At 55.6% G+C, this 27,218-nt stretch overlaps 1 long non-coding RNA gene across 1 annotated transcript in view; it reads left to right on the plus strand.

Annotated features, from left to right (window-relative positions):
- LOC119103724 (uncharacterized) overlaps window positions 1–18,263 on the plus strand; it is a 57,085-nt gene extending 38,822 nt beyond the window's left edge. Inside the window, exon 3 of the long non-coding RNA XR_005094803.1 lies at window positions 18,235–18,263. This is a non-coding gene — a long non-coding RNA (uncharacterized LOC119103724). The remainder of the gene's footprint in view (window positions 1–18,234) is intronic.
- Window positions 18,264–27,218: the final 8,955 nt, after the last annotated feature.

Below are 27,218 nucleotides of genomic sequence, written 5' to 3' on the forward strand. Positions count from 1 at the left end.
CATGCGGGTCGTGAAGAATGTGGCGGCGCCGGGGTGTGATGAAAGCCCACGCCGCCAGATGAACGATGTGCTATCCTCCGATTTCCTCGAGAAGGAGTACGTCCTGGAACGGTGTCCTCGGTGGGCGGGACTGGATCGGACTTGGCAGCAGCCATGGTGGCGAGCCTCAGCGTCTGATTCAGCCATGAAATGGACGTCAGCTACTAATGAATGGCCTGGATCATTTGGTCATTAGATGTGGTAGAAGGTTCGAGAGACTTCATGTCCGGAGGGCTCTTATAGAATGGAGAAGGCCACCCAAAATCGTAGTTTTGAGACGGCGATACAAAGCTAAGTCTCATTACCAGCAAAGATGTTACCCGGGCAGCTGGACAGTTTGCGAAACACGACCGCGTATGGGGTTGCAAGTAAGCTCCCTGCCGCCTCAGGATGTGTTCGTCAGATTAGACGGAGACAATTTCAGTCGAAAACCCCGGGTGTCAGTCTCAGACCATTTGATTATTTAACGTGAATTCGACATCTCTCGCTAGGCTGATGATGTCAATGTTTGCTCAAAATTCGGTGAAAAGTCACGAAATTTTCCAGTGAGTGCCGCGCCGTCCAGCTCTTGTGAGAATGGTCGCGCGGCTTGGAACGGACAACACACGAAAAGGCGCGTTTATGCTCATTACAATCACACTATTTGTCAACAAGGGATCATTATGCCGTGACCTGACCCAGAACAGTTCTCCCTCTAGGATGTGTTACTACCCGTTCGGGTGGGGATTCAAATTGCCCCCCCCCCCTCGAGAGTTTTTTCCAGAATGGTTCCCGCACGGCGCGGCGTAGCCGCGCCAAATTTTGTGTAGCTGTAGACAATTGAATAGCGGATCGTTTGCCATTCAAAATTTAGATTTACCTTGTGAGATCGTTGACCTATGGCTGGTCAAAGTCAGACCTTGGTTTCAGCGAAGTCAATTTCTAGGGTGTCGTTCAATCTGATCCAACAACGGAGTGTTAGACGAAGCCATATATATCTGAGATGTTGTTTAGGCAACACAACAGTTAAATGAACAAATTACATTGACATAAGGTCAGGTATGAAGGTCACACCAAGGTCAAAATCAACCTGTTTTATTACTCTAGGGCTTGCTGTATGGCATAGTTTCTGGTGCTTATTTCTAGGTTACTCATAGCAGGAACCGCGTTATACATGTTCCACGGACTTATCAGAGGTCAGAATAGGCCATTGAACTAAAATGACCTCGGTCAGCATTTTGTTTTAGGAACATACTGCCTAGCGTAATCTTTGCCGCTTAGCCAAATGCAAAACTCAAAGCAATCTTGTATGATTTTGGTCGCCTTGACCTTCAAAAGGTCAAGCAAGGTCACTGACCTTAAATGAGAATGTGACCTTTTGCTTAGAAACGGTTATCCACGTTCTGGGGGCACTTTGGAGACCAACCTGGAACTTTACCTTGTTTGACCATTTTTATCCGAAGGTCATGACCTAGGAACCTGAAACTTCGATCCAAGTGAGTTCACGTACAGGTCAACACGCCCTGTAAATTTAGTGTTTCTAGCTTTCTGAGTTCCCGAGATCTCAGGGCGTCAAATTGACCTCCCACCCCCCCTCCACCCACCCGAGCTAAGAGTATTTAGCCGGCCACCCGGGCGCGTGTTAAATTGATGGCGAGACGGAGGACGAGGCTGGTGTTCTGCACGGGGCTGGTTCCGTGGCAACGTGTTCTGCACGGGGCTGGTTCCGTAGCCTAAAGTCAGTTTTTCGAGAAACGATAACAAAAAAGTTTTAGGGGCCATTTAGGCAGAGTCGAAAATTTCTTTCTCTGGCGGGGTAGGTAACTCACCTATGAATTTTTGCTTTATAAGCGCTGCACTATTTGCGGTTACCTAGGATGACCCTCTTTGGGCTTCCACGCCTGGCCCATGAGTGATTAAATACAGCATGGCACGCATCATTAAGTCTGGTGAGCTGGCCCCATCTCGGGCCGCCGTGAGCTTCAGTGGCGTCATTTAAAGATCGTTAATATTGTTGACCAGAGGGGAGAGAGAAGAAGAAGTGGCCAACACGTCAGATTGCCCGCCACGCCTGGGATTTGATTGGGATTGGGATTTGGATTTGGATTTGGATTTGGATTGGGACTGAGGGCCACCGGTGCGCTTGGGCTTGAGACGGTCTTCATATGGGTGCAGGGCGCCTCTTCGTCTGGGTTAGGTCACCCTTTGACTTGGGCTTTGGGCGAGCCCCCATGTGCGTCCTTATGAACGTGAGAAACACGTCATCATAATGCCACCGAGCGGAAGTTCCGCTGACTCGTGCTGAACACTTGGCGGGTCTATTTGGAGTGGTTCAAACTGCGAGACACATGGGAGTGGATTTTTATATCCTCTGCCCCCCCCCCCCTCCCCCAATGATCGCGGCATAAGAACCGTGTCTATTTTATGGAATAAACTAGAACACGTGAACGTGACGTACCTACTTCAACAATCTCACCATTTGACACACTTCTGAAAGCTGTGCTTAGAACGCCCAAACAAAATCGCTTCGTGAGCAACATTACCGTTTGCTCATATTACTGTAATGCAGCTCTCCGCGCACGGCTCCCAAATAATACACCTGACGCGAGGTTTTGACGTTGTCGGGCTATGACCGCATTTGACCTTGCAACAAAGCAGGAATTTAAAACAACTGACCTGTCATCTCAGGAACCTATACTTTCGTCAGGGTCTCCCAAGTGGCGACTTTTTCAGTAGCCTTCAGCAAGGCCATCCCTTCCATCAGCCGTTTCCGACATGAAATCTTTGTTTTTGGTTGTTACATAAATCTTTGAAATCTTTTTTTTTAGTTACCTAGTGTAAGACAGCTCGCTCTTTAATCAAGCAGATGGAATAAACTATAGGTCCTAGTTTAAAACAGCTCCATCCACCGGAAGCTGCAAGTCTAAGGTTCCCCGACTGCTAAAGGTTGTCAGACCAGACCAAACCGATCAGCTCGAGCTTGTCAGTTTTGACCAGTCGGTTGGTCTGGCGGCCACAAGACCAAGTCCAGATCAGTCCTGCCCAGCAACGGCACCTGGTCTGGCCCAGCCCTTCATGTTCGAGGCTTCGAATCTAGGCTACCGCACACTCCGCCTACCCCAATCTAGACTTACCCCCTCCCCCCTCCCCCGGTCATTAGCTACCAGATCCTAGTCAGCCTCTCCGCCAGGAACTCTCAGTACAATGGAGTGAATCAGCTCCCTCTTGCAGTGTCTTGCATACTCAGTTCCGAAGAAGCTCCTTCCGTTGGTGGTTCTCAGTCTAGACTAGACCAATTCACCAGCGTCTGTCATGCCCAGCATTCAGCGGCTCCTGTGTTCGACTGACAGCGGCTCCCATGTTCCGTCAGCAGCTCCCATGCTCCGCCAGCAGCTCCCATGCTCCGCCAGCAGCTTCCGTGCTCCGCCAGCGGCTCACATGCACGGCACGCAGCGACTCTCATGCTCCGCTGCGGTACCTGTGCTCCGCCAGCAGCCCCCATGCTCCGCCAACAGCTCCCGTGCTCCGCCAGCGGCTCACATGCGCGGCACGCAGCGACTCTCGTGCTCCGCCAGCAGCTCCCATGTTCCGTCAGCAGCTCCCATGCTCCGCCAGCAGCTTCCGTGCTCCGCCAGCGGCTCACATGCACGGCACGCAGCGACTCTCATGCTCCGCTGCGGTACCTGTGCTCCGCCAGCAGCTCCCATGCTCCGCCAGCAGCTCCCGTGCTCCGCCAGCGGCTCACATGCACGGCACGCAGCGACTCTCATGCTCCGCTGCGGTACCTGTGCTCCGCCAGCAGGCCCCATGCTTCGCCAGCAGCTCCCGTGTAAGGCACGCAGCGACTCTCGTGCTCCGCTGGCGGTACCCGTGCTCCGCCAGCAGCTCCCATGCTCCTCCAGCGCCTCACATGCGCGGCACGCAGCGACTTCCATGTTCCAACAGCGCCTCAGCGGCCGTCTGGAGCTCCGTCGGCGCCGACGTCTGCTCCCGGGAGCCCGACGGCCGGCTCGCCGTGCGGTCGGCGGCGCATTAAAATGGATGTAATCCCGATGTAATCATCTGGCCGGATGGTAATTTTCTGTGCGATTGAAGGCGATAATCAGCACGGGATGGTGCCGGGGTCAGAGCCGAGATGTCAAGCGGTATCGAGCGAGGTCCTGGGAAAGGGCAGGGCAGGGCAGGGCAGGGCAGGGCAGGGCGGGGCAGGGCAGGGCAGGGCAGGGCAGGGCAGGCGCAGCGCAGCGCAGCGCAGGGACAGGGCTGGGCTGGGCTGGGCTGGGCTGGGCTGGGCTGGGCTGGGCTGGGCTGGGCTGGGCTGGGCTGGGCTGGGCTGGGCTGGGCTGGGCTGGGCTGGGCCGGGCCGGGCCGGGGCTGGGCTGGGCTGGACTGCACTGCACTGCACTGCACTGCACTGCACTGCACTGCACTGCACTGCACTGCACTGGACTGGACTGGACTGGGCCGGGCCGGGCCGGGCAGGGCTGGGCTGGGCTGGGCCGGGCCGGGTTGGGCTGGGCCTGGCTGGGCTGGGCTGGGCTCAGCTGGGCTGGGCTGGGCTGGGCTGGACAGGGCAGGGCAGGGCAGGGCAGGGCAGGGCAGGGCAGGGCAGGGCAGGGCAAATCAATTTATTCAGGCCGGGGGCTGTGCTCCACGCCCGACTGCCACTCTTTCTCATCGGATGTCACATGCACTGGGCTCACATTATATCATCGGATTTTGCATGCCCCGGGACCATGACATTCTATAGGATGCTGCATACACTAGCTTCACATTATACCATCAGGTTTTGCATATACGCTCTCCCATCGAATGCTGCACACGCTGGGGCCATGCTTTCTCATCGGTTGTTGTGTACACTGGGGTCACGGTAGGCCATCGGCTCTTGCATGCACCGGGATCACGCTATCCCATCGGACGTTGTGTATACGGAGTTGACGCTATCCACATGATATTGTGTGAAACGCTTCTCTTCGCACTACATGCTTTCTCGTACTCTGGTTGTTGCCATGTCTATCACCTCTAGTGTCTGTTCCACTTTCGCTGTAACCATTCGCCCTTTGTTCGTAAATTTCTTAAGGGTGAACGCCCAGGTGTGGGACGTTTCTTGCCTTATACATGCACACATATTGTGACTGCGAATGACGAAGCTTTTTTGCTGTTTACGTGTCAGACAATGCTTCATACCGGCAAGTTGTCAACTGATAACGCAACCTGGTCTAACTGACGGAAAGATTTTTTGTGATGCACTTAACACATATTGCGGCAGATGCATTCATGTAAAACGGGCCGATTGCGTCCGAAGTTCTTAGAAATTCCCATCGAAGCAACCCGGCGGTCTATGGTAAATTGTTAAAAATACAGCTGTGGATAACTTATGACAATGGCCTGGGGCCATGAAATCCCGCGACGCCATTTTTTCGTAACGTCCAGCGCAACTTTCAAAACTGCGAAGGACATGTGCACGTTCAGTCCCGCAGTTCAGTCACTTTCAGTCCCGCAGCTCAGTCACGTTCAGCCCCGCAGTTCAGTCACGTTCAGTCCCGCAGTTCAGTCACGTTCAGTCCCGCAGTTCAGTCACGTTCATTTCCGCAGTTCAGTCCCGCAGTGCAGCCACGTTCAGTCCCGCAGTTCAGTCCCGTTCAGTCCCGCAGTTCAGTCACGTTCGGTCCCGCAGTTTAGTCACGTTCAGTCACGTTTGTCCGCGGTGACGCATCGTCACGCGTCTGCTTCCCGTTTCGAACAGTCGATTGTGACCATCAGCAGTAGAAAAGGCGGATCTGCGAAACCGATCTGGTGAACCGCTGCTCTCAATCGACCCATAGTCGCCGTCGATCGCTACTAAGCATGACGAATGACGCATACGCATCATGTTCAAGCGGGCTCAACATGAATGGCCCACGAAATGGCGACATTCCATCGGTGCTCTTTCATGTGCCGTCACTATCGCGTTCTGTCCCACGCCGGTGTTGCCTCCAGCCGTCGGCCGCCGCCCGCCTCCCGCCGCCGTCACGCCGCGTGACATTCCGCCGCCGTCTCCGCACGCCGGAAGCTGGCGTGACGGCACGTGCGCCGCATCGGCGTCGGTCTCGGCGCAGGAGAGGCGCGTCGGCGGTAAACAGCCCCGCCTCTGTCTGCGGCCGGCGGGACGACCCCCAGCCGGGAGGGCGCCGGGTCGAACCGGTCCACAGTGGCGCCCGCTGTCGGCGGCGGCCCCGGGGAGACTGAAAGGCTGTGTTGGGGCGCGACGCCATGTGCCGGAGAATGCCAGGTGTTGGCTGTGCTTTCTTCTGAAGGGCAGCGATCTGGTGACGCATCCAAACCGTGCCCTGCCTGGCTTAGACTTGGAAAATCCCGTGTCCGTGCTGGGCCGCCTCGCTTCGTGCATTTTGTTTGGCGCTTGTAGCAATCCGCCCTTCGGTCGTCGCTCTCCGAGCGGTGAGGGGCAATGTAAGCCCTCTGTGAAGCCGGCTCCCCGCGGTAACTGCTGAGCTACTGAACGCCGGTGGTCGGCCGCCATGGCCTGCTCCGGGCCGAGCTCGACGTGGTGTTACCGAGCTCGGCCCGGCGCCCGCGTGACATACGCGGATCTCCGCTGGGAGTGGAGTGGCGCCGACCGTGATCGCGCTCCGTGCGTGACTGCAAGCACGGGGTGTGACCCGGTTTTCTGCGCTTCATCCAGGATGAGTCGCCCGATTGTGGTACGCACCTGTTTATGCATTTCCAATGCGGGAGATGGCTTCAGGCGGTCGGCCTATGAATCATAAATAACTCGACCGTAAATCGCACCCTCCCGGGCCAGAGTGCCATCGCTCCAGCAGGCACGTAGTAACGCTGACGCTATTTTCAACCTTTCGCGGTCTAAATGATCCTTGCTGATGCAAGTGTATGAGAGCCGTTGCATTTGCGCTGGTCGGGTGTATTACCGACACAGTGGCACGTGAGGCACGAGCGCAGTGGCCCTCGTCGAGGGGAGAGCATTAGCGAGAGGCACGCCCGATGGGCGCTGCGCGGTGATCGTGCCGTTGTTAGGCGGTGGCTGCCGGATGCCACGTGCTCGCCGTCTCTGGCAAGCACCTGCCCCGTCACGGGCCCGTCTGCGACCGAGCTAAGACGCAGGCGGCACCGACGCCGTCGCCTCCAGGCCGGCCGGACCCGGCGGCGACCTGCGGCGCACTCGCACGGGATCGCTCGCCGGCCGCCGCACCGCCCGGCCGCGAAGCCAGCGCGGCGACCCAGCAATGCATCATCGATCTCACGTGGCGAGCCGGGTTGATGGTGCTCGCCGGCTCGCGCGTTTTTTGGTAGCGCCAAATGCGTCAAACCCCTGGACGTGCCTTCGGCCGCGCTGCTGGACTTGGCTGCTACGTGACCGGAGCTGGCGGCCGTGCCCGGCGCCGCGTGTGGAGGGTTTTTACGTGGGGGTGGCGCCCCTCACCCCCCCCCCCCGTCTCTCATTGTGTATGAACCAGACGGCGCTGAAGGGGCAGCTGCCGCGACTGCAGCAGCGCCAATTGCGCACTTCATACCCGCGCTAGAAGGGCGTTCTCGCCGGCGTTGAGAGCGTCAGGCCTGACAGTGTATAGAATGTCAGATGACAGTGAAGAGCAGTGAGACGCTGAGAGCGAATCGAGTCCACGCATTTTCGGGAGGTCGCTAGGTGATGACTGAATGGTGCGTGGCTGTATTGATACTATTTTAAGTGCGGTATGGTCCGTGTTAGTAAGTACGCTTAGCGACGCGGAATATCCAGCCAGGGGGAATGAGCATCATCACGCTTCAGATGAACCGAAATTGAATGCTTGGAAAAGGATAAACAAGCCGAAAGATCACAGGGCACGGGAGTGTGGTAGAGGCAGATGAATCAACGTGGTCATGTGGGCGATCCCACCCGAACGCGATGGGAGGGGGGCAGTCAATCCTGTGGTCTATTGTGCTTTCCAGTGCGGGGTTCGTTTGGTCGTCACGGGCCTGCCTCAGTGACGCCCCGCACGGCAGAGCGGGTAAGTCCAAGGCATGCTTTGAAGGCCGTTACTTCGAACTAACGGGAGGATTCGTCTCAGAAACGTGGGTGTAATCCGTTCGGTTGTATTGCCCCCACGAACCCCTCCCTTGACGGTCAGTTCGAGGAAGAGGCCCCCCTCCCCCACCCTGTTCTCTGAGACCCACGAGCACAGGACCTGCCTACCACCGGTCTGCTCTGGAAAGGCCGCTGATATCACGAACTGTCTGCGGTCAAGCCCGTTAATGAAATGATTTGGTATTGACCGAGTCTTCTGACGTCACGGTCCTTCCTTGGTCGGTCCCGCTGATGTCAAGAATGTGCCCTCCTTGGTCGGTCCCGCTGATGTCAGGAATGTGCTCGATTTGACGGGTTTGCTTTGGTTGAGCCTGACGCTGTTCTCATTCAGCCTTGGTTGGGCTTTCTGATACTGCGAGTTAGCCTTGGCCGGACCGGCTTGTGCTACGGCTTTGTCTTGATTAGCTTCCTGAAGTCATGACCACGAGCTACCGGGAGAAACGTCGCCACAGCTACGGCTCTCGAGCCCAGCTCCTCATGTCATCAGAGACTATACGAATGCTTTAACGTGCAGATGTCTGAAGTCGAGGCTCCATATCCATCGCGTCGAAAGGCACGGCGGCAAAGGCACGGATACCATTGTCTCCACTTTCATATCAGGTCCCGACAACGCTGAGTCGACGAGCTGCAAATCTTGTGATCACACCCATATCTCCGTGCCGAGTCGGCAAAGCGGTGAATCGAGCCTTCTTCATTTGTGTGTTAGAGAGAGAGAGAGAGAGAGAGAGAGAGAGAGAGAGAGAGAGAGAGAGAGAGAGAGAGAGAGAGAGAGAGAGAGAGAGAGAGAGAGAGAGAGAGAGAGAGAGAGAGAGCGGGGGTGAGGGTGTCCCATGTAGGAAGGGGAGGAGGGGGCTGGTCCCAGGACCAGATGTTTCCTGTGGAGGGAGGTGTGCGGTGTGGCCTCTGTTTGTCTTCTGTGGTTTCTTCCACGCGCGACAGGCACCGGAAGCTTGCCCGGCCGTCTTCCAGAGCCGTGATTCAGGCACAGAGCGTGGTTGCCTGGAATGCACACACACACACACACACACACGTGGTTGGATCAAATGCGTATCCAGGCGTCGCTTGCCGTGCATTGATTGCACCTTGGTTCGGCGTGCGCGATAAGCGCAAGCCAGTTATAAGCTGTTCGATCTAGGCATCGCTCGTGGAGATGCTGCTCGCGGTCATTGGCGATCCTGTGGCGGCTCACGAGTCACGCCTCGACACGGGACGCCTCGGCTTTCGGCCACCGAGCTTCGTCTCGGTACTGCGCACGTTGCGTTTCTGGGCTTGTGAGCCAGTGGGACAGCTGTCAGGTCAATTCTATCCAGTTCTGGTCATGTTCGGACTGGGCTTCCGTCGGCAGAGGCCTGGCAAATCGTTGCAGATCACGCATCTGGTCCCCTGTGTATTGATCCTGGCCGGAACGGAGAGGCCTGGACGTCTTCTTGAGCAGATCTGGCGGACCGGTATCGCTACTTTTGGCGCCGCAGACCTCTTTTCGGCTGCCGGCACCGCATGCTGGACATGCATGACCGGCCGTCCAGACACTGGACTGTTCACTGGCCGCGGGCGGCGTCCCCATCAGACCGGGGTCAAGTTCGCTGGCGGCTCCTTCGGTCGGTTCAGCCTGCCTCCGGGACACGGCGCGGGGTCGGCCGCCGCAGACTATCCGGGCTCCGGCGCAGCGCTCCGAATTTCGACCCGGCGGCCGGAGGCTGGCCGGGTGGTCGCCCCGGCTGCCGGCCGACCGAGCCGATCGAACCCCACCAGCAGTCTGTGACGTCACTGGGTCATGGCCTGACGTCAGCGGCCGGGCTCGGCGGGCGGGCGGCCGCGCGGACGGCGCAGTGTCCGCCCGCCGGCCGGGCGCGCGGCGGCGCGGCGCCTATCAGACCAGACCGGACCGGACCGGACCGGCACGGCACCGCTGCTGCGGCCAGCAGTGGGATGTTTGCGGCGATGGGAAATTTTGGAGGACTGGGGGGCTGGCCAAGTCGTCTCTATCGCGCAGTTGCTGGTACCACCAGTCCGAGAATTTGGTTAACCGTCATGTATATAAATGAGATTGAAAGTGCACTTATACAGCCCATGGATGCCATAAAATATCGGTATGTTACGGAGAATCAATATTTTATAGGTGTTCAGTTATCAGGAATAGAATGACTTCAAGTAGGTCCCAATTTCCTGTGGCTCCTCCGTGTCATGACTGAAATATTTCACCGCGTGCGATGTACCCGAACTTCTTCGTGGGCCTGTGTCGTAAGACTCTGAGCTCGACCCGTTAGCTGGTTATCGGAGCGGTCGAGCTGAGCAGCGGAGTGCGCAGCGGTGAACGAAAGTGGGTTCTCCGGTCGGGACAGAAATCATTGAATCTGAGTCCCGCCGGACAGCTCGACCCTCCAGCTCGACAGTTCGACCCGATCCTCTGGTCTACGCTGAAACTTGAAACCCTCCGCGGAGCTGCTCGGGCTCGCTCGCTCTGGTCATCAGAGCTCGCTGCGGTCGCACGCGCCAGGGCCCGCCCGGTGCCTGTGCGTGGCGCGTGGCCCGCCGCCGAGTGCGTGTTGCGTCGGGCGGTGCCTGGTCCGGACACCGCCAGTGGTGGTCGCCGGGCCAGCGCGCGTGCGTGCCGTCCACTGCCCTGTCGAGCTGTCTCGCCGGTGCCGGCCGGGCCAGCACTCTACCTCCGCCTTGAATCGACCACTCACCGCCGCCAGACGTCGTCATGGGCCTGGACCCGCGCTGTTGTCTGAGACGACTCTGGACGGCCGGCCCTCTGGCATCTCCTCTGGTTGCCTGACGTTTTTCGACGGAGGTGGCGGTGCAGCGCCCGCAGTTCTGCTCACCGCGCTGGTAATAATGGTACCGGAGTTTGACACATTCAACAGATCAGGTCATCTAGCGTCGCGATCTACCACGCAGGTCGTTGTAGGGAACGATCAAACTCTTGGCCTGCACCCAGGTTTGAACTCAGCCAGCGATTGGGTACACTGTCATTGGGTGGGCGCCCTTCCAACTAAGACACACTACACCCGTTCAGTGCTGTAAAGACTGAGGTTCTCCAGAGATAATTTGACGCTGTGCTGAAGAAGAGTAGCTCCAGTAAGCGGCTTTATATGAAGCATTGTTTTCCGCAAGACAGGCGACGATCTTTTGACAGATGATCGTGGTAGGGTGGGTGGAGACGTAATGACCGAGCAGTTAGCACGCCGGATTCCCACATGCGGGTCCGGGTTCGAATACCGGTTGTATCATGGCCCCTGACCACCAATACGGTCATTGCTGTCATTGGCTCCCCATAAAAAGGACGGAACGGCGTGCATCGTGCTCCTTAAAAAAGCAACTTTGTATCGCAAAGGCTGACTCTCGTTACGCGCAATACCTAACCCTCCCTCAATTGCGTTCCGATGTGCGGTCTTTGTTCTTCGCTAACGATCCAGGGCCAGCGCTTAGGGTGGCCTAAGCGAACATGCGCTCTGGCCGGATTCGAGTCGGCCTCACGCTCGTCAAGCCGCGGCCACAGACCGGCACCAGGACAGCACGTGGTCAGCGCAGCGCGAGCGCAGCCGTTTTCCGGGTCGCTGAGGGGTGTCAGTCGTGCCGCTGGCTGACCGCCCACCGCTGCCGACCTCGTGCAAGGTCGGCAGTGACCTGTGACCTCCGCTGTCTCGCTCTGGAACGGCCGCGGCCGCCAGGCACCGCTGCGGACTCCGACTCTCGCTGAACGTACCGCGGCTGTTCCACGTTTGTCACATCGTCTTAGTCGGTAGTTTCACACGTTTTCTTCGACTTGTTATTCGTGACCGGTTGAGTGAGGACACAGTTGCGACATCTTGCAATGTAAAGTGCGGTTTATAGCACAGACTTCTGGACAGGTGATTGTGCTCCAGTGAATAGTCGCGTTCTATGTTCATTTCAATGCAGCGCCGTTACTGTAATCCGTAATCAGCCAGAATAGCGTAGATAATGAAATAGGAACTTTTTACTGAACTTCTTCTTGATCATCGGTATTATCATAATCTTCCTTAAACAAGAATACAGACACAAATTAGAAGCTCAGAGGTAAAAGTTTCGATCAAAGCCTGAAGTACAACAAAAAAGCTTTAGAAAGTGGCACCGAAGAAGTTACGCCAAAAAGTGTTTGTGGCAATAGAGGTGGATTAATGGCAATAGGGATGCAGTGGAGGTGGACTGACAGCAGGCACAATGAGACGATGGCAAATGATATAAGCAGATGAATGAAGAGCGGACGTTATCAATCAAAAACAGATTTGACGCCTGGAAAAAACAGTTGTAATGTAGCGTCGCCTCCCCCGCTAAAGGTGCACATCGCAGCCGACGCGTCGTGAAAGCTCTTGTTGGAACTGTGCAGACGAAGCAAGGGATTATCCCTCACAGACGATAGTTTCAACTGCTAATTATGATACGCTCCGATTTTGTTTCCATATTTTCTCGTAAGCAATTGATGACATTCGTGTTATTATTAGACCAAAATCAGTTGGTGCACCAGACGTTTTGAAACGCTACTTTGGCGAAAACACCACACAACAAGATGCCAATTAGTTTCCAAGAGCACTCTGTTGCTCCCTTGGCGGCCCCTTGAAGGATGAAAGAGAGAGAGAGAGAGAGAGAGAGAGAGAGAGAGAGAGAGAGAGAGAGAGAGAGAGAGAGAGAGAGAGAGAGCGTGGCGTACAGAACTGTTCGTCCTGCACACACCCGGCTAACCCCATGCTGTGTATGACCGCGGCGTTTCGAGTTGGAAAGTCTACCGCTCGATCGGGAAGCTTCAAGCCAATGGGAGTCGGCCGAGTCTGGTGGACCATGCATAAATAGAGCCGTCGAGGCGTCCTTTAAGCCCCAGTCTGCTGGTTAGCAGCGGCGCTCGTCTGAAGTTGCCTCCAACTCGATGTGAGGGAACTATCCCGCACTGGCAAGAATTGTCGGGTTTCTTTCGGACCTACAACCGAGCTGCCGCGTGGCGGGCGTTCGTCGCGCGGTTCAGCCTGCCGATGAGAGCATGGACACGACCAATTAGGATTTGAAACCGGTGGACATTCTCCGAAGAAAACGGATCAAATCAGCAACTCAACGGCGCGGACAACGGGACTTGTTCGGCCTGGCGCGACGCCACCGGCGGGGTCAGTGACGTCCCCCGGGTCGCCCGTGGCACCTCTGCGGAGTGCGCCAACTCCGGTGCAGGCCCCGGCTCCGCCCCGACCCTGCCCCGGCCCCGGCCGCGGTCGTCCGGTTACCCGCATTCAATGAACGGGTCACGTCCGGCGTGTATGGTTCGCCGGTGGCCCGGCTGCGGTTTCCAACGCCCCTGACGCGGCATAGATCACCGGCAGCGGGCGACCTGGCCGGCGCTCACGGCGCGCCCGCTCGCGGCAGCGAGGCGAGGGCGCGGGGCCGTGGTAGAACGCGGGCAGGCCAGCGCCTGAACAAAACGCTGGCTCAACGTCACGGGAATATATTGTTGAAGGCTGATGAAATTGTTGTGGTGAGCTGGGATGATCGATGAAGCGTCTGTGAGCGGCGCTTCTTTGGCACGGGAGCTCCGTGACGCCAGCCAGACCGTGGCCGAGGCGCCTCACCGACCGGCAGCCGCGCCCATCGGAACTCATCCCGCAAGTCATAACACGCAGGCGCCGGTTTTTCTGGCCATCGCGCATCTGCCGACGTGCCTCGGACGGGGCATTTAAACTTTAAACGGCGCGGCCGGAGAGGGTGCCGACGCACGCCGGGCGCCTCCAGCTGCCACCCCTCTCTCGCTCCCCTGGGCGGCGGCACCTGTCGACCGTCTGCGGCGGTGGCCGACGGCGCGTGCCGCCGCCCGGCTGGGGGGGGGGACGCCCCCCGGCCGGGAAGATGGCCGCCTCCCGCACCGCCGGCCGGGGGACCAACCGGCGCAGGTACGGCGCGTGCGCCCCCCGGCGGTGGCCGCAAAAACCGCGATCGGACGGCGACGCGGTCGACGGCAGCTGACGCCGACCTGGAGGTCTGCCAGAGTGCCGCGTCGGCGGCGACGCGCCGGGGGCGGCAGACGGGGGCCCCGGGCTCCCCGCACCCCGTCCGACGCGCGCGCCGCTGGCGCATCCGGCGGCGCGCGGCGGCGCAGTAGTCTGGCCGCTCCTCAGCCGTTCTATGGGACACGCCGCGCTGGAGACGCAGCAGGCGTGCATGCGGCGCGGGCTCAATGGCGGCACGCGGCGTGGGGTCAACGGCGGGGTCGCCGCGACGGGAGCACAGCGGGGTGTCGTCGTGCTGGCGCCTTAGCAGCCGAGAACCGTCGGGCTGCGAATTTATGTGCAATGTAGGCTGATCCCTAGAGGAAGATGCGACGCTCTGATAGCTTATGTCTGGTTACTTCGTAGATGCTGGTCATGGCCCGTTGTGCGCGGCTTAGAAGCAAACTTTGAGGTGTTTGTTTCCGATGAAGGCATGCGATTTACCTGGATGAATCAATGGATGAAATGAATGGTTGAATGAAGGACATTGACCATCTGTGATCGAAAGATCATTCTCCTCTGGGGACTTCCTCTCTATTTATCTTAAAGTTTTGATTGATAGTACTTATGGGCGCGAAATGGCGTTAGTAGTCGGCGTGCCCTAAAACCCCAATCAACAACGAAAAGATTCGATAGTACTTATGAGAACTCAACTCAAAATATGCCTGAAAAGAGAAGTTTGGTTGTGTCTATCGGCGGCCTTCTTTCAGGTCTTTTTTCTGATAGTTGTATTGTTGAGAAATTGGTTGTACGCGCAGCCCTGTGATGTGCTTGCGTACAAGCCTGTTCTGCTTCTACCGTTTTCTCAAGTGTGTTACAAGAGAACTTTGCTGCTTTTCCATGAAGTTCTCTGATCCGTCGTGTCTTCTCCTACCTCGCCTGCAGCGGCGCCCCCGCCGTCCGGCCATCCCCGCCTTGCCCCGGAGGCGCCCCTCCCCTCCCTCCCCTCGCGTCGAGGCCGACGCGTCGGCTCGTGCGGCGCCTCCGCTGCGGGGAACCGGAGACGTCGACGGCCAGGTGGGCAGATAAGAAATCACCGGCACCCCCTCTCCGGCCGTGCACCTTCCGCATGTCGCGCCGCCCCTCCGTTCCGGCGGACGAGGAGGGGAGGGGAGGCAGGGATCGTCGGCCCCACTGAGCGTCCTGCGGAAGCCGCCGACGACGGCTGGAGACGCTCAGCGGCGGCGCCGGCGGCCACCTCCTGTTTACGGCCGCCGCCAAGCGCTGTTGTGACACGCTGCCATGCGGTTGTCGAGCGGAGATGACGCTGGCGTGTCGTCCACCGCCGGTCAGCAGAACCGCGCGAGCTCACGCGTTCGGCAGAGCCACTGGAGCTTACGCGTGCGGTAGAGCCGCGGAAGCTTGCGCGCTCGTCAGAGCCGCGCGAGCTCACGCGTGCGGCAGAGCCGCGGGACGCACGCGGGAGCCACGCTGGTGCCGCGCTGGTGCCGCAGACGGACGCTGGCGATGGTGCTCGACGGATGGTGCGCCGTCCGTGACTGTTGGTGTTGACCCTCGGGCAGATGACGAGTCGACAGTATGACGCTTTTGATGATCAGCAGGGGCCGAGCTGGAACGTAACTTGGAGGGTGAGAACCATAGTAACTGGTGGCAACACGTATAACTTCTGCGTATCATGAGATGGGCGGTGATATGCTGCACATGGCTGTACGAGGAATGTTGTCAAGTTCTATGTCAGCATTGGCCAAATGTAGCATTAACCCCGTAGGATGGCATGCAGGAAGCGTGGTACAAATGCGTGTACGAGCCCCCTAGTTGTTTATAGGATCTTTGGTTATGGGCTTGTTGGGCTATGCTCTTTTGTATGGGCTATGGGCTATTGGCTAGTAGAAAGCAGCAGATGACGTGGGGGCTTGAGCCGCGTGAAAAGGGCGTCGCCAACAGTAACCTTTCTGGAAGCTGCTTTCGGCTCCCATTGTAGAAAGAGGATCAAAATCATACACGTATGCGTGTAATATGTGTGAATGCGAAGCTGCTTTCGGTCCCATTTAAGATAGAGGCTTAAATAGCATGTGTAGTTACCTTTAATGTATTGTGCTTACTGATGGTTCGTTTGCCGTCTATGTTGGCTAATAGATAATGCCTGGTAGACAAATACGAGGGGCCTTTTTAGGAGCTTACTGGTTGCGAAACCCTACGACAAAAAGCTCCCCTTCTCACGTAATGAGCCCGCTACGGGGCCTGCTCGATCAGCCGCCACCAGCTGGCTGTCAGACCGATGCTGTGCCCCGGTTACCTTCCCATTTTGCATCGGGGCCGCGCCCTCCGTGCCGACCGCGTGGCCTGCGACCTGACCGCCTCCAGCTATGTGGCTGGCCGCAGTCGGACCTGCATTCCCTTCCCGAGCATCGGCGGTCCGGGCTGCCGCGAGAGGCGCCGGCCAATCCAGTTCGGCATTCCTGCGACGCGGGCCGGCCGGCGTCGAACCGATCGCGCCGCGCTCCGATCGTAGATCTCTTCCGCGCGAGCGGCTTCAGCCAGCTGCAGCCGCGCGTGCAGGCGTGAGTTTAATCAAAGCGGCCGTGATTTGCGAATATGTGCAATGCGTCTCGGCGCGCGCCGCCGCCAGTCGAAATGGCGGCAGCGCCTGAGGTGTAGTGGGCCTCCAGCGCTCTGCTGCAGAACTGCCGCAACACCTTGGGTTCAGGTCAAGAATAATATGATTTGCTAGATGCATGGCTCTGTGAAATTCGCGCCACTTTGTGAAATGATGTCAAGCACGTCGCTTGCAGTACAATCCTTTGCGCTTGCAATCACGTAGATGATGGCATTGTGTTTTCAGAACGTGTTAGTATCAGGAGTCGCTAGGCTCGATGTTCGATGGCGAGCGCATCTGCTCATCGTAGGCGTGTTTGGTCTAGTGTTTGGACGAGGTCCCAACATTACATTGTTCTGGAACTCCGACAAGAAAGCAACCTGCAGTCGAGTCAAAGGTAACAGCGAAATAAAAATACTTTAGAATGCATGGCAAAGAGCGATCGTTCCAATCGTGTCCTAGGTTCACAGCGAGCCTGAGATTATACGCAATATTTCCGCCCTTTACAAAGCACGCCTGTTCTTGTGCAACTAATGTGGCAATGACTCAGGAAATCGATCAGTCCTTTCCGACTAGCTCAGTGGTAGGGTGTTAGACTCGTAATGAAAAAATCCAGGTAAGAATCGTCAAGAATCGCCAAGGAGAAAAATCGGATCATGACGTTTACATGGCTGACAGCCAAGCACAAGTCAGTTATTCTCAGGACTCAATAATGATGAGGGCACATTAGCACACGGTCGAGGACGGTGGTCCGAACAATTATGCCATCATGCCCCGGCTCAGGCTCTTCGTAAAGCTATAAAAAGGTCCTGCTGCACTTTCTGTGAAGCTAAAGAGGGAGTTTCAAAGTGGCTTAAGAGATCTTGATGCGAACGAGGCTGGGCTTACCCAAGAGAAGTATGAGTTGGAAGCCAGATTAGAGATATGTGCTGCACTCGATCTGCCCGGGTCGTGTGGGAATCGGCCGCTCTTTTCCTGCCGCACATCACACTGCAACACTTCAAAATGGAGACCACGGGAGCGGTAAGCCGATAGCAGAGCACCGTGATTCAATTTAGAGCATTCCAAGCCGGTTTGAAAGTGGCGAACCAACGACGCGAGGGAGCGCTGTGCCCGGTTGGCAATGTTTGAGGCGTGGGTGGCGAAGGCCAGCCTGGTGTTTAAGCTGATACCCCTGTTCTTGAATTTCTTCAACGTGTTGCAGCTCGGTAATATTGCAAAAGTTGCGTGCACAATCGCGCATCTGAGGGCCGTCGTAAGCTTTTCGTAAGTTACGGTATAAATTTTAGTGGTTCGGTGCACTCGATCATGAATTTGATGGTGTTGATTTTGATGGGTTTTAGTCCCCATCTGGCAGACCGGGTCGTGCTGCAGCAGAAGTTCGCCAGATGCGGACGTTGTGCTTGACTCGCTGTTGCCGCTCGACACCGTCCAGCCCGTTAATCGTCGCGCCTTCCTGATACGGCAGCCAGTTGTCGCCGCGGTAGAAATGCGCCGGTGCTCAGCCGTACACGGCGCCGTGCAAACGCTGCCTGCCTCTGACCCGCCGCGCGGCCGGGGTCGCCGCTGACCAGTTGTCTGTATTGCAGGCTCCGACAGAGGGTCCGTCGCTGCCCGACTCTGGTGAGTTTCCCGTGCCCGAGGCGTGGAGGGGGGGGGGGGGGGGGAGGAGAGCTCGGTCTCTATTGGCTCACCCCGCGGTCCGTCCGTCTGTCCCGGCTGTCCCGAGCGCCGACAATAAACCAATTACGGCGGAGTTTTCCCAGTTTGCGACAACGTCATAACTCAATAAGACGGTATTCGTGTCATCAGCGTCAAAGGATTCAATCAAAGTTTGTCGGCCAGTTGTGGGAAGGCGGTGATGTGGCCGGAATTGATGCAATTTTGACTGGCTACGCAGCACCTGTCGACGGCTGGCGGGACGCTGAAGAGAAGACGACAGCCTGCATAGAACCACTAAAAGGTCCAATGGCTATACGGACCCCTGAAACCGTCTTAAGTAAAGGAAGGAAAGACGCGCTTCATCTGTTCATGTCAAAGCAACTTCATTGGACTACTGTAGAATGGGGTCAAAATTGGAGAGATGCGGCAGCTGCCCCCGGCTCCCAGCCTGGTCGGCACGTGCACGGTTCTCACGGTGGTGCTCTGGTCCTGGCACACCGCCGCGGTACTCACGCCGGTCCTCTGGTCTTGACACACCGCCACGGTACTCGCGCCGGTGCTCTGGTCCTGGCACACCGCCACGGTACTCCGCCGGGGCTCTGGTCCTGGCACACCGCCACGGTACTCACGACAACGCTCTGGTCCTGGTACACCGCCACCGTACTCGCGCCGGCGTTCTGGTCCTGGCACACCGCCACGGTACTCGCGCCGGTGTTCTGGTCCTGGCACACCACCACGGTACTCGCGCCGGTGCTCTGGTCCTGGCACACCGCCACGGTACTCACGCCGGGGCTCTGGTCCTGGCACACCGCCACGGTACTCGCGCCGGGGCTGTGGTCCTGGCACACCGCCACGGTACTCGCGCCGGGGCTGTGGTCTGGTTCGGTGCACAGCAGTGCTCCTCATCCCGTGAGCCGTTGCGCCACTTTTGGTCGTTTGGATCGCTGAGGGCCCGACAAAAGTCAAGTGGGCAATCATATGGGGAAAGTCGTCGACGATGATGACCATCGCGTGCCCAGGCCCCGTCGAAGGTGGGATGGGGACTTTCTACTCCAAGATGTGGCTGGCACCACGAGAGGCGGGGAAAGAGATGCCGTAAGTTGCGCTCAGACAATCTCACTCCGGCTGAGTATCCGTTGTGCATGTAGTGGAAATAACAGTTCCAAAGGCGTACCAAGTCATAAATTAATAGGCACATCTTTACAGATTGAGGTGCGATTTTAGCGCAGAATGTACAAAGGTTTTGCCTCGGGTATAGCCTCAAGAGGTGCACAGGGTGCGGTTTGCGCCACAAACACGCAGAACAAGAGGCCACAACAGAACATGCTACACGGCTAGTTGGCGCGCGGACAGAGTATTATGTCAAATACAAAAGGATGCGAGCATCGATGTTAATGAAGTAGCGATCTAGGTCGCGCTGTCCTGTCTTGAATTGTCCTCATATTAATTTTAAGTGAGTTCATCTCCAGACTAATTTAAATGTAAAATACGAATCCGGACGTGCCGTGCAGGCCGCGTCGGAGGTACATTTGAATCCTGTGTGATCAAGGCCTGAGACGAGAATGCAGTCTGAATCAGGAACGCAGGTCATGGTTGAAAAAGGTGGAGGCCAGATTCTCGAGGTGTTCCTATTTTCGAACTAGGATATTTCTGCAAAATTGTATTTGTTTGAGACTTAGGGAAAGAAGTTGGCGTGCTTTAATGAAAACCGCGAACTCGCTTGCTGAAGTAAGTTTTCACGGTGCGGTCGTTGTCGCATTGTCACCGAATCATCGAGGGGGGTTTCACCTTCGCATAACCCTAGAACTTCAAACCTGGACAGTGGCAGCGCAGGAATAGCCACAGTTGTCCGCCGGCAATCCAGTCAACAACAACGCGTGGCCCTTCATTTTCCAACGGACCTTTATCGCACCACAGAAACACAACCGCACATCTAGTTTCGAGGCCCGTGTTCATAACGTTATTCGAAGTATCTGAAATTAGCTTCTTTCATGTCTCTTTGTGTCGTGTTTACCCTTTTTTGCGCTGTGACTACGTGTGTACCTGTCGACGAAGGTCTAAGGAACACCCAAGTAATGTGGGATGACCTGATAAAGTGTAATTCTGCTGATTTGTTTGATTTGCTGATTTATTTCATTAAAGTGACAATTGCTGAACGAAGGGTCACGCGTTGTTGATGATGGGATTGCCGGTGGACAACTGTAGTCATTCTCGTGTTGCCGCCTCTCCATGTTTGACGTTCTAGGATTAGGCTTAAAATGTCTTCTGCCAGTTTCCTAAGACATATGTTCGGATGACTGTAATTGTAATAGCACGCAAGGGCTGAGACATTGAATTGCGTCAACTGGCTGGCAATAAACACACACACACACACACACACACACACACACACACACACACACACACACACACACACACACCACACACACACACCACAGCACACACACACGCACGCACGCACGCACGCACGACACGCACGCACGCACGCACGCACGCACGCACGCACGCACGCACGCACGCACGCACGCACGCACGCACGCACGCACGCACGCACGCACGCACATATATATATATATATATATATATATATATATATATATATATATATATATATATATATAGATATCAGTTGATGTGCTGAAAGTTTCATTTCATCTCGTATGAAACGATAATTATTGTTTTGTAAATTGAACCGACGGCAAGTCGTAAATGTTTCATCTGTTCTGCATTTTTCTGGGATTGCGTCCAGCCGCTGGCGAATGGCGATTCCGCAGTTAATTCAAGAAACTGTGTATCACCTGCAAACCACACACTCGGCTTACATGTAGCAAATGGGGAAAATTGCGTATGATGGCATCGGTGACACAGCAACCGCTCTACCCGCCCGGGAGTGTGATGGTCCTTTCTCCGAGGAAACGCTGACGCTTTAGCCACCTGGCTCGCTGGTCAATGACTTGAATGCCGTAATATATGGTCTCTTCACGCCGGCCTTTTTAAGCGCGTAGCACACAGGTGACGTCGTGAGAAAAAGTGGGACGAAGGAAGGAAAATATCAGAAGGTACCTAAATTGAGGTCCAACATGGCTCGTTCGTCGCCAAATAAGTCATACCTTAAGTTGAAATGTTCACTCAAGTCATCCTAAACATGCAGGTGTACAAGGGCGCTGCAATCGATGAGCCGTCGTTAATCGACTTCAAATATCATGGAAAGAATTTGCGTGCTGAGCATTGAAACACGTAGTCTCTTCTATAAAAGACCTGACAGCGTGAGATGAGATTAGATGGGGGAGACGGCGTGTCCTCTGTGCATGGACGATGTCCAAAAATCACTAAACGATCAGCGAAAGACTCGTCCATGGTAAATTGCCGGGACTTCGCACAACGGCTATCGCTTCCCTTTGACTACACATCACATCCAGCGCGCTCATACACTAGGTCTTAGCTTTTCCATACCACACTAACACGGGCTCGCACGTCACATCGTTGGCACTGCCGCTGTCATCGTGGTCTGCCCGTGACATAAGCGACCGCCAGCCACTCTGATGCACTGTCCAGGCATGGGACAGGCAGCGTAATGTCCTTCCTCATAGATGTGCCGGCACCCCTGGCATCACTTTGAGAGCCAGCCAACTGACGTATGTCGACCGGCAGGTCAGAAAACCGGGACGTTCTGCACGTTTCATAACCGGACTCTTTGTAATGCTTTTTGTGTGATGTGCTTCATAACTTGGGCCTTGATGTTAGCGATCTTTATGTAACAATTATTGGGGCTGGCCTCTTTCATTTATCGCTTATTGTATGTGTTCATTAGCAAGTACTACCAACCACCAGCACTACGGATATCACTTGTTAAATATCGGTAGGGGGCTGCGGCAATGTAGTTAATTGACCCAACCTTCCCCCAAAAGATAATTTCTCTCCAGGTTGTGGCCACTTAAATCGGCGCTCCCGATGTCAAGGGCTCAATTAGTTAGTTGAGAAAATTCGACCCATGAAAGATTGTTTTACGGAAGAAGATCTCATTTCAAGCCGATGTGTTACTGCAGCTTTAGGAGCAGCTTAAAATTGGGTGTAATTTATAAGAAATATGTTAGTGAGACGGTCTGATGTGATCACTGGAAACAAGGCCTCGTTTATCGTCTATGGAAGGTGGTCCGAGGCGCAAAGTGACAGCTCTATGCAGGATAGCATGGTCCGATATGTGCCGACTAAAGAAAAGTGCACGTGATGCGTTTTCTGTGAAAAGACTTTGGGAAATAGATGATATGCATTGCCGATTGCACGTGCCCTGCATATTACTGCAATCATATGCTTATCTGCTTGGTGGGATGTAGGCGACCCACGCCTATATAAAGATGCAAGATGTGGGTTTTACGATACCAGTCGCCAGTACTGAGTCAGTACCAGTGGTACGGCAGTAGCGTCTGGGGTGATGATGTCGGTATTTGCCCTCGCCAGGATATATTCTGGTCCGGTCATATCCATCACCAACTCATCATATTCATAGCTATGGCCGTCATTCTTGCCATATCCATGGATATCACCATCATTCTGGTCATATCCAGGTCTGCATCGGGAGCGCCGAGACCCTGTGCCGGTACTGGTACCAGTTTGCGTTTCTGGTCCCGCAAGCCCGTACCAGTGAGAGTTGCCGATCCTTCAAGCCGATACCCGTAGAGCGAAGCTAGTATTGATGTGAGGCCGGTACCAGATTGTTTGTTTGCTATCTTTTGTCTACGTACGTGCCATGAGGACTTAACTGCAACTGTTTTCGACTTGAATGATAGCGCGATCACCAGATGACCATCCCCAGCTAAAGATAACAGTTTCTTGTTTTCAGTTGAAGAGGGAACCCACCCCAATTTGGTGGTCAACGACTCGCTTTGTATGCAAAGCAGGTCCAATGTGCAGAAATTCAGTGTCAATCATCATGGCAGTGGGAGTGGCCAAATACTGTTTGCTCAGCCCGCGAGCGTGTGCGATGAAATTACATCACCAGTGGCAGCAACGGCCTTGCAAAGTTCGTCATATCACCCGAATGTCAATAGTTCTACGATGTGCCATTTTACGCCGTCATGATGAATACCACTGCAATCAGTTATGTCGGTGTTGGAAAGGAAGCCGAAAAGAAATATGTAGATGTCCTAAATCCATGATTTTGTGGCATCGGGTCGAACACTTGACCTGTATTCATAAACTGCGTCCGTATTGACCAGGCCTGCCTGTTAAGCATGTCTAGTCCCTCAAAAGCTAAGCGTAAGAGTGTCAGTCTCAAAGCGATCTGCGTATTTGTTCAGCCTCTGGAGAAGACTGCGGCTGTGCAACAGGTATGTCCTGAGATTGGTGTGTGTGTGTGTTTTTTACTGTTCCTGGAATGTGTACCTTAAGACCGGCATTCGCTATATTGTGTTTCATGGCCGCCTGTAAGACCACCATGCCTTCACCTAGTGGTACGTTCGCTGTCCGTAAACGTGTGTTTCCGCAGTCTTCACAAAACCTGTCAAAAGCGCTACGTTCCATTTCGCCATCAAACAATAATGGTCCTGGGCGAAAGTTACAGGAGAGCTTAAACACTACGTCGCACCGCGCTCATTTTTCTTTCAGCCGATTGACGCATGTGCGGCGAACCCTTATCCCACCTGGACACGCTTGGGTCGCTAGGGCTGATCGAACTGGCGTGGACTTCAGACTAACATCCCTAATCCACGCTACCCTGATGCTGTGAGAACCACTTAACGGTACGGAAGCTCTCACCTACTTGCACGGCTCTCCATCAATACTGGGGAGTTTCACAAATAGACGCCTTGTTTGCTTCACCTGTGTACGGCTGCGTCGTAAACCTGATGCGTAGTTGAATAGGGGCGTATGCGCTATTTTGCAATGAGAGGGGAGGGCACAGCTAAAAAAGTCAAAACAGAGTGAAGCCAGACCTGGGCACAGAACTTATTTTGGATCATAAAATGCCATTGCATGCGCCTGAAATTTTCACTTTTATGTGTCTGCCTGGAATTAGCTTTCAACATTCAATCGCATGCACAATAATGCATGCTTTGTATCTAGTCGGTGGACTTCTATGTGTGGGCCTCCCGTTTTAAAACAAAGAATGTGCTGCAGAAGCGGCAAACTTCACCCGGTGTTGCGAGTAATCGCTCTTACGGAAAGGGACGGATTGGCACAATTACGCTCACACCACTGGGGATAAGACCGTACACAGACCGATCTCCGCAGTAGTACTGCAGGGACTACTTTCTTGGTAATGCTAGGGGTGTTTTGAATTATGATACAACATGATGACGGCCATGCCTTTGAAGCACGGTTTGGCGGTATATCTCCCACCAGAGTACATCACAAAAAGGGCGTCGAGAAATGGAATCTTTACATGTTGTATGGTGCGTCTTTTAGTGAAAGGACTAGAACGGAGTGCAACACTTGGCGTGGTGGTGGCTGATTTTTGTGAGAAACTGAACTCACCTTCAAAACGTCGAAATAATGCCGAAGTATCACAAACGCAATGCCTTTCATGTTGATATCAACTTCAAACTCATGCCAAAGTGCTGATCGCGAAAGTTTTGTTTGCTCAGGTCGTGCAAGCTCAGCTTCATTCCTAGGTGCTGACACTATTCATTTTTGTATTAGAGATACGTTTCTTTTATTGACATTAATTATTCATCAATGAATGCTCATTTTTGCAAACGTTTCTTGAAATGAATGTCATTAACCTAGGCCGGCCGCCGCGGTATCTCACGTCACACGTTGACAGCAATGGTCTTTTAAGGTCAGCTGGACGTAGCGACTGGAATTGATGTTGCCTGCATGGTACAGGGCCGGTAGCATCTCCCTATCGCTGGTATCCTCACCCGCAAATGGCTGCACGTGACGGTCGGACGGTGGTGTTCGGGTTTGATCAGTTATCACTGATGCCCTGCCAGCACTTCGCCGAGAAATAGGCTCCCGTAGCCTTTAAGCTCAGGGCACGGGTCTCGAAACTGTTCCCTTTTCGCAATGAATAGCATGGTGGGAAGGAGTCGCGTGCTGTCATGGGCGCCAGCACGCTGAAGGTGCACCGGTCCCTTGGCCTCATGGCCAGGAGGTGGTTTACCGCAGCCCCCTCCCCCGCAGGCTGTCTCCCGCCGATCAGCTGTCCCTATCCACCACACGCGCTGCCTGGCCGGCGCTCCACCCATGCCGTCGTGCCAGGAGAGCCGGCCACCAGCGACGGCGGCGGTGGGCGGACTCCGCTGGCAGCGACGGCCGAGTCTGAGGCTGCGGGCGGACCCCGCTGGCAGCGGCGGTGACCGAGTCTGAGGCCGCAGACCGACCCAGCTGGCAGGGGCGGTTGCCGAGTCTGAGGCCGTCGCGGACCCCGCTGGCAGCGACGGTGACCGAGGCCGCCGCGGACCCCGCTGGCAGCGGCGGTGACCGAGTCTGGGGCCGCTGCGGACCCAGCTGGCAGCGGCGGTGACCGAGTCTGAGGCCGCTGCGGACCCCGCTGGCAGCGGCGGCGGCCGAGTCTGAGGCCGTAGACCGACCCCGCCGGCAGCGGCGGTAAACGAGTCTGAGGCAGCGGGCGGACACTGCTAGGCACGCCGCACTGCGACGGCTGTGCGGTCGGCGGTGGGCGGGACGGACCCGTGACTCCGGTGCGGTCGCGCCGGTCACGCGGCGCCCGTCCCGTCACCCACCGATGACGCGGCGTGCAGCGTCGCCGCACAGTCGGAGTCGGGTCCAGTCGACGGCCTGCCGGTCGCCGGTCATCCCTGCAGCAGCGTGACCGCCCTTCGTCCATCACCCCCACAGCGACACGGCCGGCATGCTGACAGACACGGACCCGTGACAGCCATCCCTTTGCAGGTGTGTTGTGGTCGCCCCTGTGGGTGTACAGCAGCTACCTGGCACCATCCGTGCGACGGTCACCACGGGCATGGGCCGTGCGAGATCTTGATAGCCGTGCGACAATCATCCTGACATGCGACAGTCCTGACTTCCAATAGTCAGTCATTCGCAATCCCCAGCGCTACGTGACAGTCATCCAGACAGCCGCGCGGCAGTTACGTCTGCCATCAAGCGGCAGTTACTTTTGGGCCATTCCGGTGAGGCGTGGGCGTCCGCGGCGGCCGTACAGCTGCTGTGCGTACACGGCGTGACGTGGGTTACTCCATATCCGAACAGCGCATCGCCGCCCGCTCTATTATGGGAGTCGTCGGCGCAGTACAGCGCTCGGATACAATGGTGGTATCTGAATGGCAATATGGTCCACACGCGCGACACCACTGACTGAACGTTATCTGGCTATTGAGCTCGCAAATGGTTCATGAACATTTGCCTACCACTTGTGTGCCTCCATATCCGTATAGCGTGTAATGACTGCAGCCTTGTTTGCAGATCGTGTTTTCTTAACTGTGGATGTCAAAGTCGTAGGGAAGGCATGGATCTGAAAGAAGGGTTGCATAGTTTCAGGTCTCACCGATGCTAATGATGACAATTCGCTGAATTCGTAAGCCCCAAGTCTAATTAAAACCCAATGGATTTACTGATACTGCGTCGTAACTTTATCCTTACCGATCTTGCAGCCTGAGCGCAAAAAGGCTCGTAGCACTTCTTAACGAGCTGTTTGTCGTCAACATCGCGTGATTGTCTCACCGCGATGCGGACGTTCTGCAACGTGTTTGCGACTTAAGTCAAGTTGGTTTTCCCACTCACATAAGTACTGCGTCGATGATAGTCTGCCGTTGGAAGCTGTCCAGGGCGTTCAACAATTTTAAGATGTTTAAGTCCACTGTACCTTATTTTGAGGGCTGCATCGCTTATTTTTTCGAGCTCTTCAGGTTAACTTTATAAACGAGTACATCATCCACACGAGAATAAAAACGGACTCAGAACTCCGTCGGGAATGTGCAGTGTAGAAAGAACT

This window comes from Pollicipes pollicipes, unplaced genomic scaffold, assembly GCF_011947565.3.
Source record: "Pollicipes pollicipes isolate AB1234 unplaced genomic scaffold, Ppol_2.1 Scaffold_5724;HRSCAF=6776_pilon_pilon_pilon, whole genome shotgun sequence".
Taxonomy (NCBI): domain Eukaryota; kingdom Metazoa; phylum Arthropoda; class Thecostraca; order Pollicipedomorpha; family Pollicipedidae; genus Pollicipes; species Pollicipes pollicipes.